This window comes from Rutidosis leptorrhynchoides, chromosome 11 (assembly GCF_046630445.1).
Source record: "Rutidosis leptorrhynchoides isolate AG116_Rl617_1_P2 chromosome 11, CSIRO_AGI_Rlap_v1, whole genome shotgun sequence".
Classification (NCBI taxonomy): Eukaryota; Viridiplantae; Streptophyta; class Magnoliopsida; order Asterales; family Asteraceae; genus Rutidosis; species Rutidosis leptorrhynchoides.
In genome coordinates this window covers 38,695,790-38,710,491 of record NC_092343.1, presented here as the reverse complement: position 1 = coordinate 38,710,491, position 14,702 = coordinate 38,695,790, and the positions used below count along the sequence as shown (strand labels likewise).

Sequence of the window (14,702 nt, the reverse complement as noted above, 5' to 3'; positions counted from 1 at the left end):
AATTCACGACCATACTGAAGTACCAAACCAGAGTGATCAATTTTGTCTACTGGATTGGGATAACCAAATTAGGTGATTTTGCCATCAGTATTAATCATATTGCATTAGCTTTGTTCGATGATCTATAGTGTGAAGTGGTATACAACTGTTTGAAGAATGATGCTAACAGAAAACAAAAAGTCAAAAACTTGTTGAAACAACTTACCAAAATAAAGTCACAAGAGTATGACTAAAGCTAAATAAAAATCATTTTTTAGAATAACGATATTGCTGTAAAAATTGTAGATTAAGAGCTTAAAACATGATTGACACATAATTGAGAGCCAAGGATATCATACATACGGTTTTACATATAGATAATTTCTCTACTTATGAGCGGAAAAAGTCGTTAGGAAGATAGTCAAATCATCAATCGTTTCTGAAATAATCCTTTTGCGCTCCTTCCCCTCTCTGCTCCATAGATACAAACAAAAAACCACTTGATATGCACATACTTTATGCAGAGACGATATGTAAAGATAAAAGTTAAGGGAAAGCACATGGAATTATGGTAAACCAAGACGCCATAAAGGACTGCTTGATACGTCAAATGTCGAAACCAGCGACAGTAGGGTACTATAGACGGCATATTCAACTTCATCTTCTTCAACATCGAGTGAACAACAATCAGATGGCTCGAGACAAATTATATATTACATACTTACCATGATAAAAACAATTTCTCCGTGAATGCTTTAACAGGCATGCGTAGTTACGTTTAGTCATTTGCTTCTGTGAGCCCAGGAGATTCTTAAGAGAGAACAGACCAAAAAAGATGAATTACAACTAGCCTTTATAGGCCATTGTAACTAATGCCTGAAAAGGGTTTCAAGCGAAACAGGGCAGATTTGAAACCGGTTTCAAACTTCTATCATAAGCACTAGCCTTTGGGCCCAATTCATACATTCTCATCAACCTTAGCAATAAAAGATATGTAACCAGCATTTTTTTTTTTTTTTTTTGACAAATTATGCTCTCTAAGTCTTTTACTAGTGTAATAAATGATCATCTTTAACTAGCAGTATCTGGTTATCCAAAAACAAAACTCACCTGAAAAATTTTAAACCTACCTTATAACAGCATTTGGAGTACATATATCATCCACTTGGCACAGGCCTCTATAAAAACATTAACACAATTCAGAGATCAATAATCCCAGCAACTCAACAATTTGCAAAAGTAAAAGGAGAAAAGGGGCAAGTGGATACAACCTACCTCTTAATCTCCCTGCAATCGACTACAATAAAGTCTTCTCTTTTTGTTCAAAGTTTTACTAATTATATTGGTCGGGTGATATTCAATATGGCCGAGAGCGGTTTCCACCGTGAGAATTCCTATCTGGTCCACCATCTCTGTAGTTGTCTCTGCGTCCACCACCACCACCACCGTAGCCACTACCTTGATAAGAATCAAGTTGGAATTTTATTACTGAATGAAAGAAAAACAAATAATAAAATAACTGATTTCCTACAGTTCAAGATTGTAGGCTCTCCAAGACTGAATGTCTGACTAATTCAATAATTCGATGCCCTAATCTATTCCTATCTTCTCTATTTATTCTTAATTCCAACTTGGTCCACAAGAAAACATATAAAAGGAAACACAATCGCTATGAAAGAAAACATATTACTGCTAAATAAATAAATCTAGACTTAAGCTAATAAAACACTTTACCCCCTTAACTTATTAATCAATTGCCAGCAACACCTTCAATTTGTCTAGATCGACACCGATACACCTTACCACTCCTTTGATTTGTATCATTACCCCGTTCCCAAAGTATCACCTTGTCCTCAAGGTGGAAATCTGGAAATTGCAGCTGTATATTCTTATATGGTTCCGATGTGGCCTCATAAACAGGTAAGTTCTTCCAACGAATCAACACTTCTTTTTCTTGCCTCTTTGTTTTGCCTGCACGAATGCCCATCACTGTATCAGGTTGCAATACAACCTCCATTTCATTGGTTAATCCAATCGGCAGCTCCTGATCTGTCACATGTGTTCCCACCACTCTTTTGAGTTGTGAGACGTGGAATACAGGATGTATAGATGCTGAATCAGGTAACTTCAGTTGGTAAGCTACCTTTCCAATATGCTCAATAATTTCATAGGGTCCATAATATCTCGGGGCAAGCTTTTCATTCCTTCTATTGACAAGTGAACGTTGCTTATAAGGCCTTAATTTCAAGTAAACCATCTCCCCAATCTCAAACTGTACATCTCTACGATGTAAATCAGCTTTCATCTTCATACTTTGCTGGACTATCGCTAATTGTTCTTTCAATTCTTGCAGTATTTGGTCTCTCTCATCTAGATATTTGTCTACCTCAAACAACGGAGTTGAGCTACTCCCATAACGAATTAGACGGGGTGGGTCACGTCCATACAAGATTTTAAATGGTGTAGTGTTTGTTGATGAATGATACGAAGTGTTGTACCAATATTCTGCCCAAGATAACCATCTAGACCATTTTTTTGGTGTGTTAGAAGTGAAACATCTCAAATATGCCTCAATGCTCCTGTTAACTACCTCAGTTTGTCCATCCGTTTGTGGGTGGTACGCGGTACTATACTTAAGATTTGAACCTTGCATTTTGAACAACTCCTTCCAAAAGGTACTCAAAAATACCTTATCTCTGTCCGTGACAATAAAGTTTGGAATACCATGTAATCTGACTATTTCTCGCAGAAAGACAGCAGCCACCGTGACAGCAGTATACGGGTATTTTAGAGAAATAAAATGTGCATACTTGCTTAAACGATCAACCACAACCAAAACTACTGTAAATCCTTCGGATCGGGGTAACCCATCAATAAAATCCATTGTTATATCACTCCAAACTTGATCAGGTACTTCCAAAGGTTATATTAATCCTCCTGGTAACATATTTGAATATTTGTTTCTCTGACAAACATCACATTCAGCCACGAATTTTGCAACATCTTGTCTCATACCAACCCAATACACTTCAGCCGCCATTCGTTGGTAAGCTTTTGTTACACCCGCGTGACCTCCGATAACGCTACAATGAAACTCTTGAAATAGTTTTAAAATCCATTTTGATGAACGAGGTAACACTAAGCGACCCTGGTACAATAATCGTTCATCCTCCAGTCTGTAATTGGCTATCCTATCATCTCCATTTCTAATTTTTTGACGAATCAATTCCAAATCAAGATCTTTATTCAGCTCATTAATCATATCCTCCCAATTTTGAACTCGTGGAATGGAGAGGGCACTACAACTTACTGTTTCTGCTCTTCGTGATAAAGCATCAACTGCTTTATTTTCAATACCCGGTTTAAACTGAATATCAAAATCATAACCTAATAATTTAGATATCCATTCTGATATTCTTCCGTGACCAGTCTTTGTTCGAGCAGGTACTTTAAACTTCGTTGATCGGTCGGAACCACAAAATGCCTTCCCACTAGGCATGGTCTCCATTTTTGAATGGCTAGCACAATTGCCATTAGTTCCCTCTCGTACACCGATTTTAGCCTAGCTCGGGAACCCAAAACCTGACTAAAAAATGCTATGGGTCTTCCTTCTTGCATTAATACCGCGCCTAATCCTTGACCGGAAGCATCAGTTTCTATTAAAAATTCTTTGTTGAAATCAGGCAACGCAAGTACAGGAACTCTTGTCATGGCATCTTATAGATCTCTAAACGCTTGAGTCGCCTCATTATTCCAATTAAAGCCGTCTTTTTTTAATTGTTCAGTCAGCCCCCGAGCTATCTTCCCATAATCTTTAACAAACTTTCTGTAATATCCCGTGAGACCTAAAAAACCTCGAAGTTCTCGCAAGTTCTTAGGAATTGGCCATTCTAACATTGCTGAAACTTTAAACGGATCAGCTTCAACACCATTGCCTGATACAATATGCCCCAAATACTCTTATCTTTTCTTAGGCAAAAGAACATTTTTTCTTGTTAGCATATAACTGGTGTTTTCGCAAAACATTGAATACCTCAAGCAATTGATTATAATGTTCAGTGGCGTTCTTGCTGTAAACTAATATATCATCAAAAAATACTAGTACAAACTTACGTAAAAAAGGCTGAAAAACCTTATTCATTAAAGACTGAAACATTGCAGGAGCATTGGTTAGGCCGAAAGGCATAACAAGAAACTCGTAATGACCATGGTGCGTTCGAAAAGCAGTCTTAGGAACGTCTTCACTCTTCATCCGAATCTGATGATAACCCGACTTTGAATCAATTTTAGAAAATATGGTAGCTCCGTACAACTCATCTAATAGTTCATCGATCACAAGTATTGGAAATTTATCAAGTACAGTAGCCCGATTTAATGCCCGATAATCTATACAAAACCTCCAACTTCCATCCTTCTTCTTAACTAATAATACAGGACTGGAAAAAGGACTACAACTAGGTTGGATAATACCTGCCTCGAGCATCTCCTGTACCAATCTTTCAATTTCATCCTTCTGAACATGCGGATACCTGTAAGGACGAACACTAATCGGTATACTACCATTTTTAAGATTGATGGAGTGTTCGTGACCCCGGTGTGGAGGCAACCCATGAGGAAGATTAAATACATCTTCGAATTTCCCCAATAAGCCTGAGAAGTCAGCGGTAGTAAGCAAATCATGTGAGGACAAATTTGAATCTTCCAAACTATTTAACTCAACCAAAAAACCTTCTTTTTCGCTTTGTATAGTACGAATGATAGACTTTAACGATACCAAGGACCGACACAACCCAGGATCTCCTTTAATGGTAACTTTTCTGTGGGTAGTAAACGACATCAATAATTCCTTCCAGTTAACAAACATATCACCAAGTGTTCGTAACCACTTAAAACCAAGAATTGCATCTGTACTTCCTAACTCTAGAAGGTAAAAATCTTCAACTACTTGTAATTCGAGAAAAGAGATGAGCACCCCCTTGCACTCTCCACAGCTCCTGTCATAATTACCATTACCTAATATTACACCAACAGACCCGAATATGAAACAAGCAACCCTAAGCGTTCCACTAAACATTTTGACAAAAAATTGTGAGTTGCCCCACTATCAATCAGAACCACAATATTCGAACCACCTATTCTTTCATGAATTTTCATGGTATGCGGGGGTGTAAACCCCACTATTAAGGGAAACCTCCACCGAATCCAAGTGAACATGAGCTTCATCATGCTCATCTTCATCGAACTCGTCTTGTTCATCAATCAACAAGACTTTTAATGTCTTACTAGCACATTGATGTCCTGGCCCAAACTTTTCATCACATTTGTAACACAATCCCTTCGCTCATTTTTCAGCCACTCTTTTTCAGTAAGTCTTTTAAATTGCCCCGGATGATTTGTATATGTTGTCCCTTTCTTATCCTTTGTTGAAACAAAGGGGTTCATAGTACGAGATGTTCCCATGCTAACATTACGATTAAAATTGGAGTTACTGCTGTATTAGAATGAGAAATTGCTCCTCTGGATCGTGAAAACCCATCATCAAACTTATTTTCTTCAATCGACACTGCTAATTCCATTACATGGGCCAATCCTTCGGGTTTCAAAACTAGAACAGCAGACTTCAATTCAGGTTGGAGTCCTTTTATAAAAGTTGCTTCTAGTACACTTTCAGACACCCCAACCAACTGACATGCTATTTTTCGAACAAAGCAACATACTCACTTGCTGATCCTTCTTGATTGATAGCCAAAAATTGCTCGTATAGGCTTCCTCCTTGAGAATGTTGAAAGTGTATTAACATCTTTCTTTTAAACCCGTCCCATGAATAAAACGGAGTACGGTTTTCGCTCCAACGGTACCATGATAATGCCTCCCATTCCATACAAATTGCAGCTGCTCTTAAATATTCTTGTGGCGGAATTCCCTGAATTTCAAAATAACATTCAACTCGATAAATCCACCCGTAAGCATCTTGTCCATTGAGTATAGGCATCTTCAACTTCTTCATTCGATGGTCATACCCTTGATACCCTCCTCTAGTTCCCATGAGATGTGAAGCTGTCTCAACCTCAGTTTGAAACCTCGGTTGATGTTTATACACCCTTTTATACTGCTTCTCATCATTCTCCTCATCAAAATCATAATTATTCGAATCTCGAACCTCAATGTATTCAACACCCTTTTTCCTCCCTCCTCCAGTACTAGTCTCTGCATGGTATTGCGGCATCTCAAACCCAAAATCATCATAACGAGGCCCGTAGTTAGTTGTCTTGATGAAATTCTTTCGTGGATCAACGTTTTCAGGTTTCTTGGGTGAAGTTTTCTTCGATCCCAAGGTCTGAATTAATTTCTTAAACTCCTCGTGTCGTTGATCAGCTTCCAATCTTAACGCCTCAACTTCAGAAGCTATTTTCTTCTCCAAAGTAGCAAATCGCGCCAAATTTTCAGTTTGGTATTGACTGACTTCAGCATCTAACTCTGCAACCTTTTTGGCCATAACTCTTAGTAGTAGCAACCTATAAGAATTTTTTTTCCCTGATGAACAGTAGCCGCCGATGAACAGTAGCCGCCGATGAACAGTTGTTTTTTTATTCTTTACCCAGAATCGAAACGCTCTGGTACCAATTGATAAGAATCAAGTTGGAATTTTATTACTGAATGAAAGAAAAACAAATAATAAAATAACTGATTTCCTACAGTTCGAGATTGTAGGCTCTCCAAGACTCGATGTCTGACTAATTCAATAATTCGATGCCCTAATCTATTCCTATCTTCTCTATTTATTCTTAATTCCAACTTGGTCCACAAGAAAACATATAAAAGGAAACACAATCGCTATGAAAGAAAACATATTACTGCTAAATAAATAAATCTAGACTTAAGCTAATAAAACACTTTACCCCCCTTAACTTATTAATCAATTGCCAGCAACACCTTCAATTTGTCTAGATCGACGCCGATACACCTTACCACTCCTTTGATTCGTATCATTACCCCGTTCCCAAAGTATCACCTTGTCCTCAAGGTGGAAATCTGGAAATTGCAGCTGTATATTCTTATATGGTTCCGATGTGGCCTCATAAACAGGTAAGTTCTTCCAATGAATCAACACTTCTTTTTCTTGCCTCTTTGTTTTGCCTGCACGAATGCCCATCACTGTATCAGGTTGCAATACAACCTCCATTTCATTGGTTAATCCAATCGGCAGCTCCTGATCTGTCACATGTGTTCCCACCACTCTTTTGAGTTGTGAGACGTGGAATACAGGATGTATAGATGCTGAATCAGGTAACTTCAGTTGGTAAGCTACCTTTCCAATATGCTCAATAATTTCATAGGGTCCATAATATCTCGGGGCAAGCTTTTCATTCCTTCTATTGACAAGTGAGCGTTGCCTATAAGGCCTTAATTTCAAGTAAACCATCTCCCCAATCTCAAACTGTACATCTCTACGATGTAAATCAGCTTTCATCTTCATACTTTGCTGGACTATCGCTAATTGTTCTTTCAATTCTTGCAGTATTTGGTCTCTCTCATCTAGATATTTGTCTACCTCAAACAACGGAGTTGAGCTACTCCCATAACGAATTAGACGGGGTGGGTCACGTCCATACAAGATTTTAAATGGTGTAGTGTTTGTTGATGAATGATACGAAGTGTTGTACCAATATTCTGCCCAAGATAACCATCTAGACCATTTTTTTGTTGTGTTAGAAGTGAAACATCTCAAATATGCCTCAATGCTCCTGTTAACTACCTCAGTTTGTCCATCCGTTTGTGGGTGGTACGCGGTACTATACTTAAGATTTGAACCTTGCATTTTGAACAACTCCTTCCAAAAGGTACTCAAAAATACCTTATCTCTGTCCGTGACAATAAAGTTTGGAATACCATGTAATCTGACTATTTCTCGCAGAAAGACAGCAGCCACCGTGACAGCAGTATATGGGTATTTTAGAGAAATAAAATGTGCATACTTGCTTAAACGATCAACCACAACCAAAACTATTGTAAATCCTTCGGATCGGGGTAACCCATCAATAAAATCCATTGTTATATCACTCCAAACTTGATCAGGTACTTCCAAAGGTTATATTAATCCTCCTGGTAACATATTTGAATATTTGTTTCTCTGACAAACATCACATTCAGCCACGAATTTTGCAACATCTTGTCTCATACCAACCCAATACACTTCAGCCGCCATTCGTTGGTAAGCTTTTGTTACACCCGCGTGACCTCCGATAACGCTACAATGAAACTCTTGAAATAGTTTTAAAATCCATTTTGATGAACGAGGTAACACTAAGCGACCCTGGTACAATAATCGTTCATCCTCCAGTCTGTAATTGGCTATCCTATCATCTCCATTTCTAATTTTTTGACGAATCAATTCCAAATCAAGATCTTTATTCAGCTCATTAATCATATCCTCCCAATTTTGAACTCGTGGAATGGAGAGGGCACTACAACTTACTGTTTCTGCTCTTCGTGATAAAGCATCAACTGCTTTATTTTCAATACCCGGTTTAAACTGAATATCAAAATCATAACCTAATAATTTAGATATCCATTCTGATATTCTTCCGTGACCAGTCTTTGTTCGAGCAGGTACTTTAAACTTCGTTGATCGGTCCGAACCACAAAATGCCTTCCCACTAGGCATGGTCTCCATTTTTGAATGGCTAGCACAATTGCCATTAGTTCCCTCTCGTACACCGATTTTAGCCTAGCTCGGGAACCCAAAACCTGACTAAAAAATGCTATGGGTCTTCCTTCTTGCATTAATACCGCGCCTAATCCTTGACCGGAAGCATCAGTTTCTATTAAAAATTCTTTGTTGAAATCAGGCAACGCAAGTACAGGAACTCTTGTCATGGCATCTTATAGATCTCTAAACGCTTGAGTCGCCTCATTATTCCAATTAAAGCCGTCTTTTTTTAACTGTTCAGTCAGCCCCCGAGCTATCTTCCCATAATCTTTAACAAACTTTCTGTAATATCCCGTGAGACCTAAAAAACCTCGAAGTTCTCGCAAGTTCTTAGGAATTGGCCATTCTAACATTGCTGAAACTTTAGACGGATCAGCTTCAACACCATTGCCTGATACAATATGCCCCAAATACTCTTATCTTTTCTTGGGCAAAAGAACATTTTTTCTTGTTAGCATATAACTGGTGTTTTCGCAAAACATTGAATACCTCAAGCAATTGATTATAATGTTCAGTGGCGTTCTTGCTGTAAACTAATATATCATCAAAAAATACTAGTACAAACTTACGTAAAAAAGGCTGAAAAACCTTATTCATTAAAGACTGAAACATTGCAGGAGCATTGGTTAGGCCGAAAGGCATAACAAGAAACTCGTAATGACCATGGTGCGTTCGAAAAGCAGTCTTAGGAACGTCTTCACTCTTCATCCGAATCTGATGATAACCCGACTTTGAATCAATTTTAGAAAATATGGTAGCTCCGTACAACTTATCTAATAGTTCATCGATCACAGGTATTGGAAATTTATCAAGTACAGTAGCCCGATTTAATGCCCGATAATCTATACAAAACCTCCAACTTCCATCCTTCTTCTTAACTAATAATACAGGACTGGAAAAAGGACTACAACTAGGTTGGATAATACCTGCCTCGAGCATCTCCTGTACCAATCTTTCAATTTCATCCTTCTGAACATGCGGATACCTGTAAGGACGAACACTAATCGGTATACTACCATTTTTAAGATTGATGGAGTGTTCGTGACCCCGGTGTGGAGGCAACCCATGAGGAAGATTAAATACATCTTCGAATTTCCCCAATAAGCCTGAGAAGTCAGCGGTAGTAAGCAAATCATGTGAGGACAAATTTGAATCTTCCAAACTATTTAACTCAACCAAAAAACCTTCTTTTTCGCTTTGTATAGTACGAATGATAGACTTTAACGATACCAAGGACCGACACAACCCAGGATCTCCTTTAATGGTAACTTTTCTGTGGGTAGTAAACGACATCAATAATTCCTTCCAGTTAACAAACATATCACCAAGTGTTCGTAACCACTTAAAACCAAGAATTGCATCTGTACTTCCTAACTCTAGAAGGTAAAAATCTTCAACTACTTGTAATTCGGGAAAAGAGATGAGCACCCCTTTGCACTCTCCACAGCTCCTGTCATAATTACCATTACCTAATATTACACCAACAGACCCGAATATGAAACAAGCAACCCTAAGCGTTCCACTAAACGTTTTGACAAAAAATTGTGAGTTGCCCCACTATCAATCAGAACCACAATATCCGAACCACCTATTCTTTCACGAATTTTCATGGTATGCGGGGGTGTAAACCCCACTATTAAGGGAAACCTCCACCGAATCCAAGTGAACATGAGCTTCATCATGCTCATCTTCATCGAACTCGTCTTGTTCATCAATCAACAAGACTTTTAATGTCTTACTAGCACATTGATGTCCTGGCCCAAACTTTTCATCACATTTGTAACACAATCCCTTCGCTCGTTTTTCAGCCACTCTTTTTCAGTAAGTCTTTTAAATTGCCCCGGATGATTTGTATATGTTGTCCCTTTCTTATCCTTTGTTGAAACAAAGGGGTTCATAGTACGAGATGTTCCCATGCTAACATTACGATTAAAATTGGAGTTACCTGTTGTATTAGAATGAGAAATTGCTCCTCTGGATCGTGAAAACCCATCATCAAACTTATTTTCTTCAATCGACACTGCTAATTCCATTACATGGGCCAATCCTTCGGGTTTCAAAACTCGAACAGCAGACTTCAATTCAGGTTGGAGTCCTTTTATAAAAGTTGCTTCTAGTACACTTTCAGACACCCCAACCAACTGACATGCTATTTTTCGAACAAAGCAACATACTCACTTGCTGATCCTTCTTGATTGATAGCCAAAAATTGCTCGTATAGGCTTCCTCCTTGAGAATGTTGAAAGTGTATTAACATCTGTCTTTTAAACCCGTCCCATGAATAAAACGGAGTACGGTTTTCGCTCCAACGGTACCATGATAATGCCTCCCATTCCATACAAATTGCAGCTGCTCTTAAATATTCTTGTGGCGGAATTCCCTGAATTTCAAAATAACATTCAACTCGATAAATCCACCCGTAAGCATCTTGTCCATTGAATATAGGCATCTTCAACTTCTTCATTCGATGGTCATACCCTTGATACCCTCCTCTAGTTCCCATGAGATGTGAAGCTGTCTCAACCTCAGTTTGAAACCTCGGTTGATGTTTATACACCCTTTTATACTGCTTCTCATCATTCTCCTCATCAAAATCATAATTATTCGAATCTCGAACCTCAATGTATTCAACACCCTTTTTCCTCCCTCCTCCAGTACTAGTCTCTGCATGGTATTGCGGCATCTCAAACCCAAAATCATCATAACGAGGCCCGTAGTTAGTTGTCTTGATGAAATTCTTTCGTGGATCAACGTTTTCAGGTTTCTTGGGTGAAGTTTTCTTCGATCCCAAGGTCTGAATTAATTTCTTCAACTCCTCGTGTCGTTGATCAGCTTCCAATCTTAACGCCTCAACTTCAGAAGCTATTTTCTTCTCCAAAGTAGCAAATCGCGCCAAATTTTCAGTTTGGTATTGACTGACTTCAGCATCTAACTCTGCAACCTTTTTGGCCATAACTCTTAGTAGTAGCAACCTATAAGAATTTTTTTTCCCTGATGAACAGTAGCCGCCGATGAACAGTAGCCGCCGATGAACAGTTGTTTTTTTATTCTTTACCCAGAATCGAAACGCTCTGGTACCAATTGATAAGAATCAAGTTGGAATTTTATTACTGAATGAAAGAAAAACAAATAATAAAATAACTGATTTCCTACAGTTCGAGATTGTAGGCTCTCCAAGACTCGATGTCTGACTAATTCAATAATTCGATGCCCTAATCTATTCCTATCTTCTCTATTTATTCTTAATTCCAACTTGGTCCACAAGAAAACATATAAAAGGAAACACAATCGCTATGAAAGAAAACATATTACTGCTAAATAAATAAATCTAGACTTACGCTAATAAAACACTTTACCCCCCTTAACTTATTAATCAATTGCCAGCAACACCTTCAATTTGTCTAGATCGACGCCGATACACCTTACCACTCCTTTGATTCGTGTCACACCTCTTCCACCGCCACCACTGCACAAACAACCAGCGTGAGTATACGAATAGAACCAAAATTCAAGAGACACAAAACTAACTCCATCTATTAAGGGTAATATATACCCCATATAAAAAAATATACATAGTGCCATTTACCATCAAGTATAACAGAGGGAAGTTAAATATGATTATAGTAGTAACAATCATACAATTTGATATAAGCACCATCATTATGCAAATAAATGATCAGTTTAAACAGTACTAGAATACCACATGAATCAAATTAAAAAACGGGAATCCATTGAAAATTATGCATTTAGTAAATCATATTCTTTTTATACCATTCTACATTTATACTAGCATATACCTATGGTATAATTTACCTGATAATAAAATTAAGTAATGTATGAATCCATAGAAACATATCATAAAGGTATTTTAGAAAAAAAATCCAGTTGTATAACCATTCATTAAACCATTTGCTAATCATATGACAAGATAACTTTCAATACAGAATTTCAACCATATATAATATCACCACGAAAATGAAAATTATAATAAACAATACAGTATTCTAAACCACTGAAATGAGTTACAGACTAAAGGATCCCAATACTAAACAAAACCAAATCCACACATAATCACAAGTTGGAATATCATTACACATACCCTTGTGCAGGAGGAGGCCTTGGAGCAGATTTTTCAGCCATTCCGACACTAATTTTGTAACCTCTAATTTCATAATCTGATAAAAAAAAAAAAATTATAAGTACCAGCATTATAAATTAACATAAGCTAAAATAAGATTTTATTAAAAAGGCGTACTGTTGTCTAATCCACCAGCAGAATGTGCAGCAGAAGGATCCTCATAGACCAAAGCACCATCTCCTTTGTTTTTTTCCTTTTTCATCAGTGTAAAGCTTAATGTTATATGGCCACTGGTCCTTATAGCCTCGCTTTTGCTTAATTCTTTCAACCTAAAAACACAACATATATTAACATTTGTCATTCAACATCTCGTTAAACTAAGATAAAAGAACATCATAGAGTAGAGTTCACAAGCTGGGTGGGCCGGGTAACAAGCCAAAACGGATCAAAGTGGTCAAATTTTATAATAAAAAAACCACCCACTCCAGATTGAGTCGACAGACCTTATACTAAGATTTTTTTAAAATAATATAAGGGGCTGATAAAGATCTCAAAGCCATAGATGTTATTAAAAACAATTCAAGTCATTGAATATCATAAATTAGACAACTTATAAAGCCATATGACCCGTTCCCCTTTAACTATTACCATTTCATGATTTCGCCCATTTGACCCGTTTAAGATAAGGGAAAATCCAAATCAACCCATTTATAAGTTAAAGGAATAACTATATGTACCTGTCCAATGCCTCCAAATAGCTCTCTCAACTCATCAACAGTAACATCTGGAGGCAAATTCGAAATATAGATACGTGCATTATCACATGAATCATCACAAGTTTCATCACACTGTTTAACCTTTACAGGTGTTTCAGCAGGTGCACCACCATAACCACCTTGACTCTGTGGTGCACCACCGCCATATCCACCACCTGAACCGCCCTGACCACCACCACCACGACTATTATCAGGCAAAGAATCACCACCGTAACCAGCACTATTATAGCTAGCAGGTGGATATGAATTTGGTCCACCATTATAGCTAGCAGGTGGGGGTACAACATCTGTTCCATAACTAGGTGGTAGAGGATAGCTACTATCAGATCCACCATAACCACCTGCAGCAGTCTGACCATAACCGTCGCTGCTACCACCATAGGAATCACTATTTCCTCTACTACCACCACCACTACCACCATCGTAGTTCCCTCTACTACCTCTATCACCACCCCTATTGTAACTACCACCATCACTGCGCCCACCACCACCACCTTTATTGTAACCACCTCTATCACCACCCCTATTGGCTATTGTAACTACCACCATCACTGCGCCCACCACCTTTATTGATCTAAAAGCATATTTTTTTATTTTATTTTTTAAACAAAGTACACTATTCGTTCAAGAGACTTGCACACGGCTTAGCTCGAACGACTCGTAATCACTTGTTCCGCGATTGTGGCCAAGAAAACAAATACATGTAAATTAAGTTCGAACACGAACATGTTCAAATTCGAAAACATTTGAGTTCACTTGCTTCCTGCTCGAACAAATGGGAGTTCGTTTTTTTCCATTTAGTTTACGAACGATTGAATCTAAAACACATCAAGGTTTTGATACTATAACTTTCTCTTTGTCAACATCTTGATGCGTTTTAGATTCAATTGTTCGAACACCCAATGGAAAAAGAAGTCTTATGACACCCATTTCTTCGAACGTAAAGCAATTGAACTCGAATGTGTTCGAGTTCGAACAGGTTAGTGTTGGAATCTATTGAAACTCGGTTCACATGTAAGCTATCTGTTTTGTCACTAATAAGCATCCTTCAAATATGCTTTTAGATCAAGTTGTGGTTCTCTCGCCCTTTCCAATGTATCTTTGATCATCGCATCCTGTAATAGAGCTTAGAATTGTTACCCTCGACCCATAACCGGTT

General features: G+C 37.9%; 1 pseudogene; it reads right to left on the bottom strand.

Annotated features, from left to right (window-relative positions):
* Positions 1-1,336: 1,336 nt before the first annotated feature.
* On the bottom strand, positions 1,337-14,473 carry LOC139874470 (transcription initiation factor TFIID subunit 15b-like; annotated as a pseudogene).
* Between the last annotated feature and the right edge of the window lie 229 nt (positions 14,474-14,702).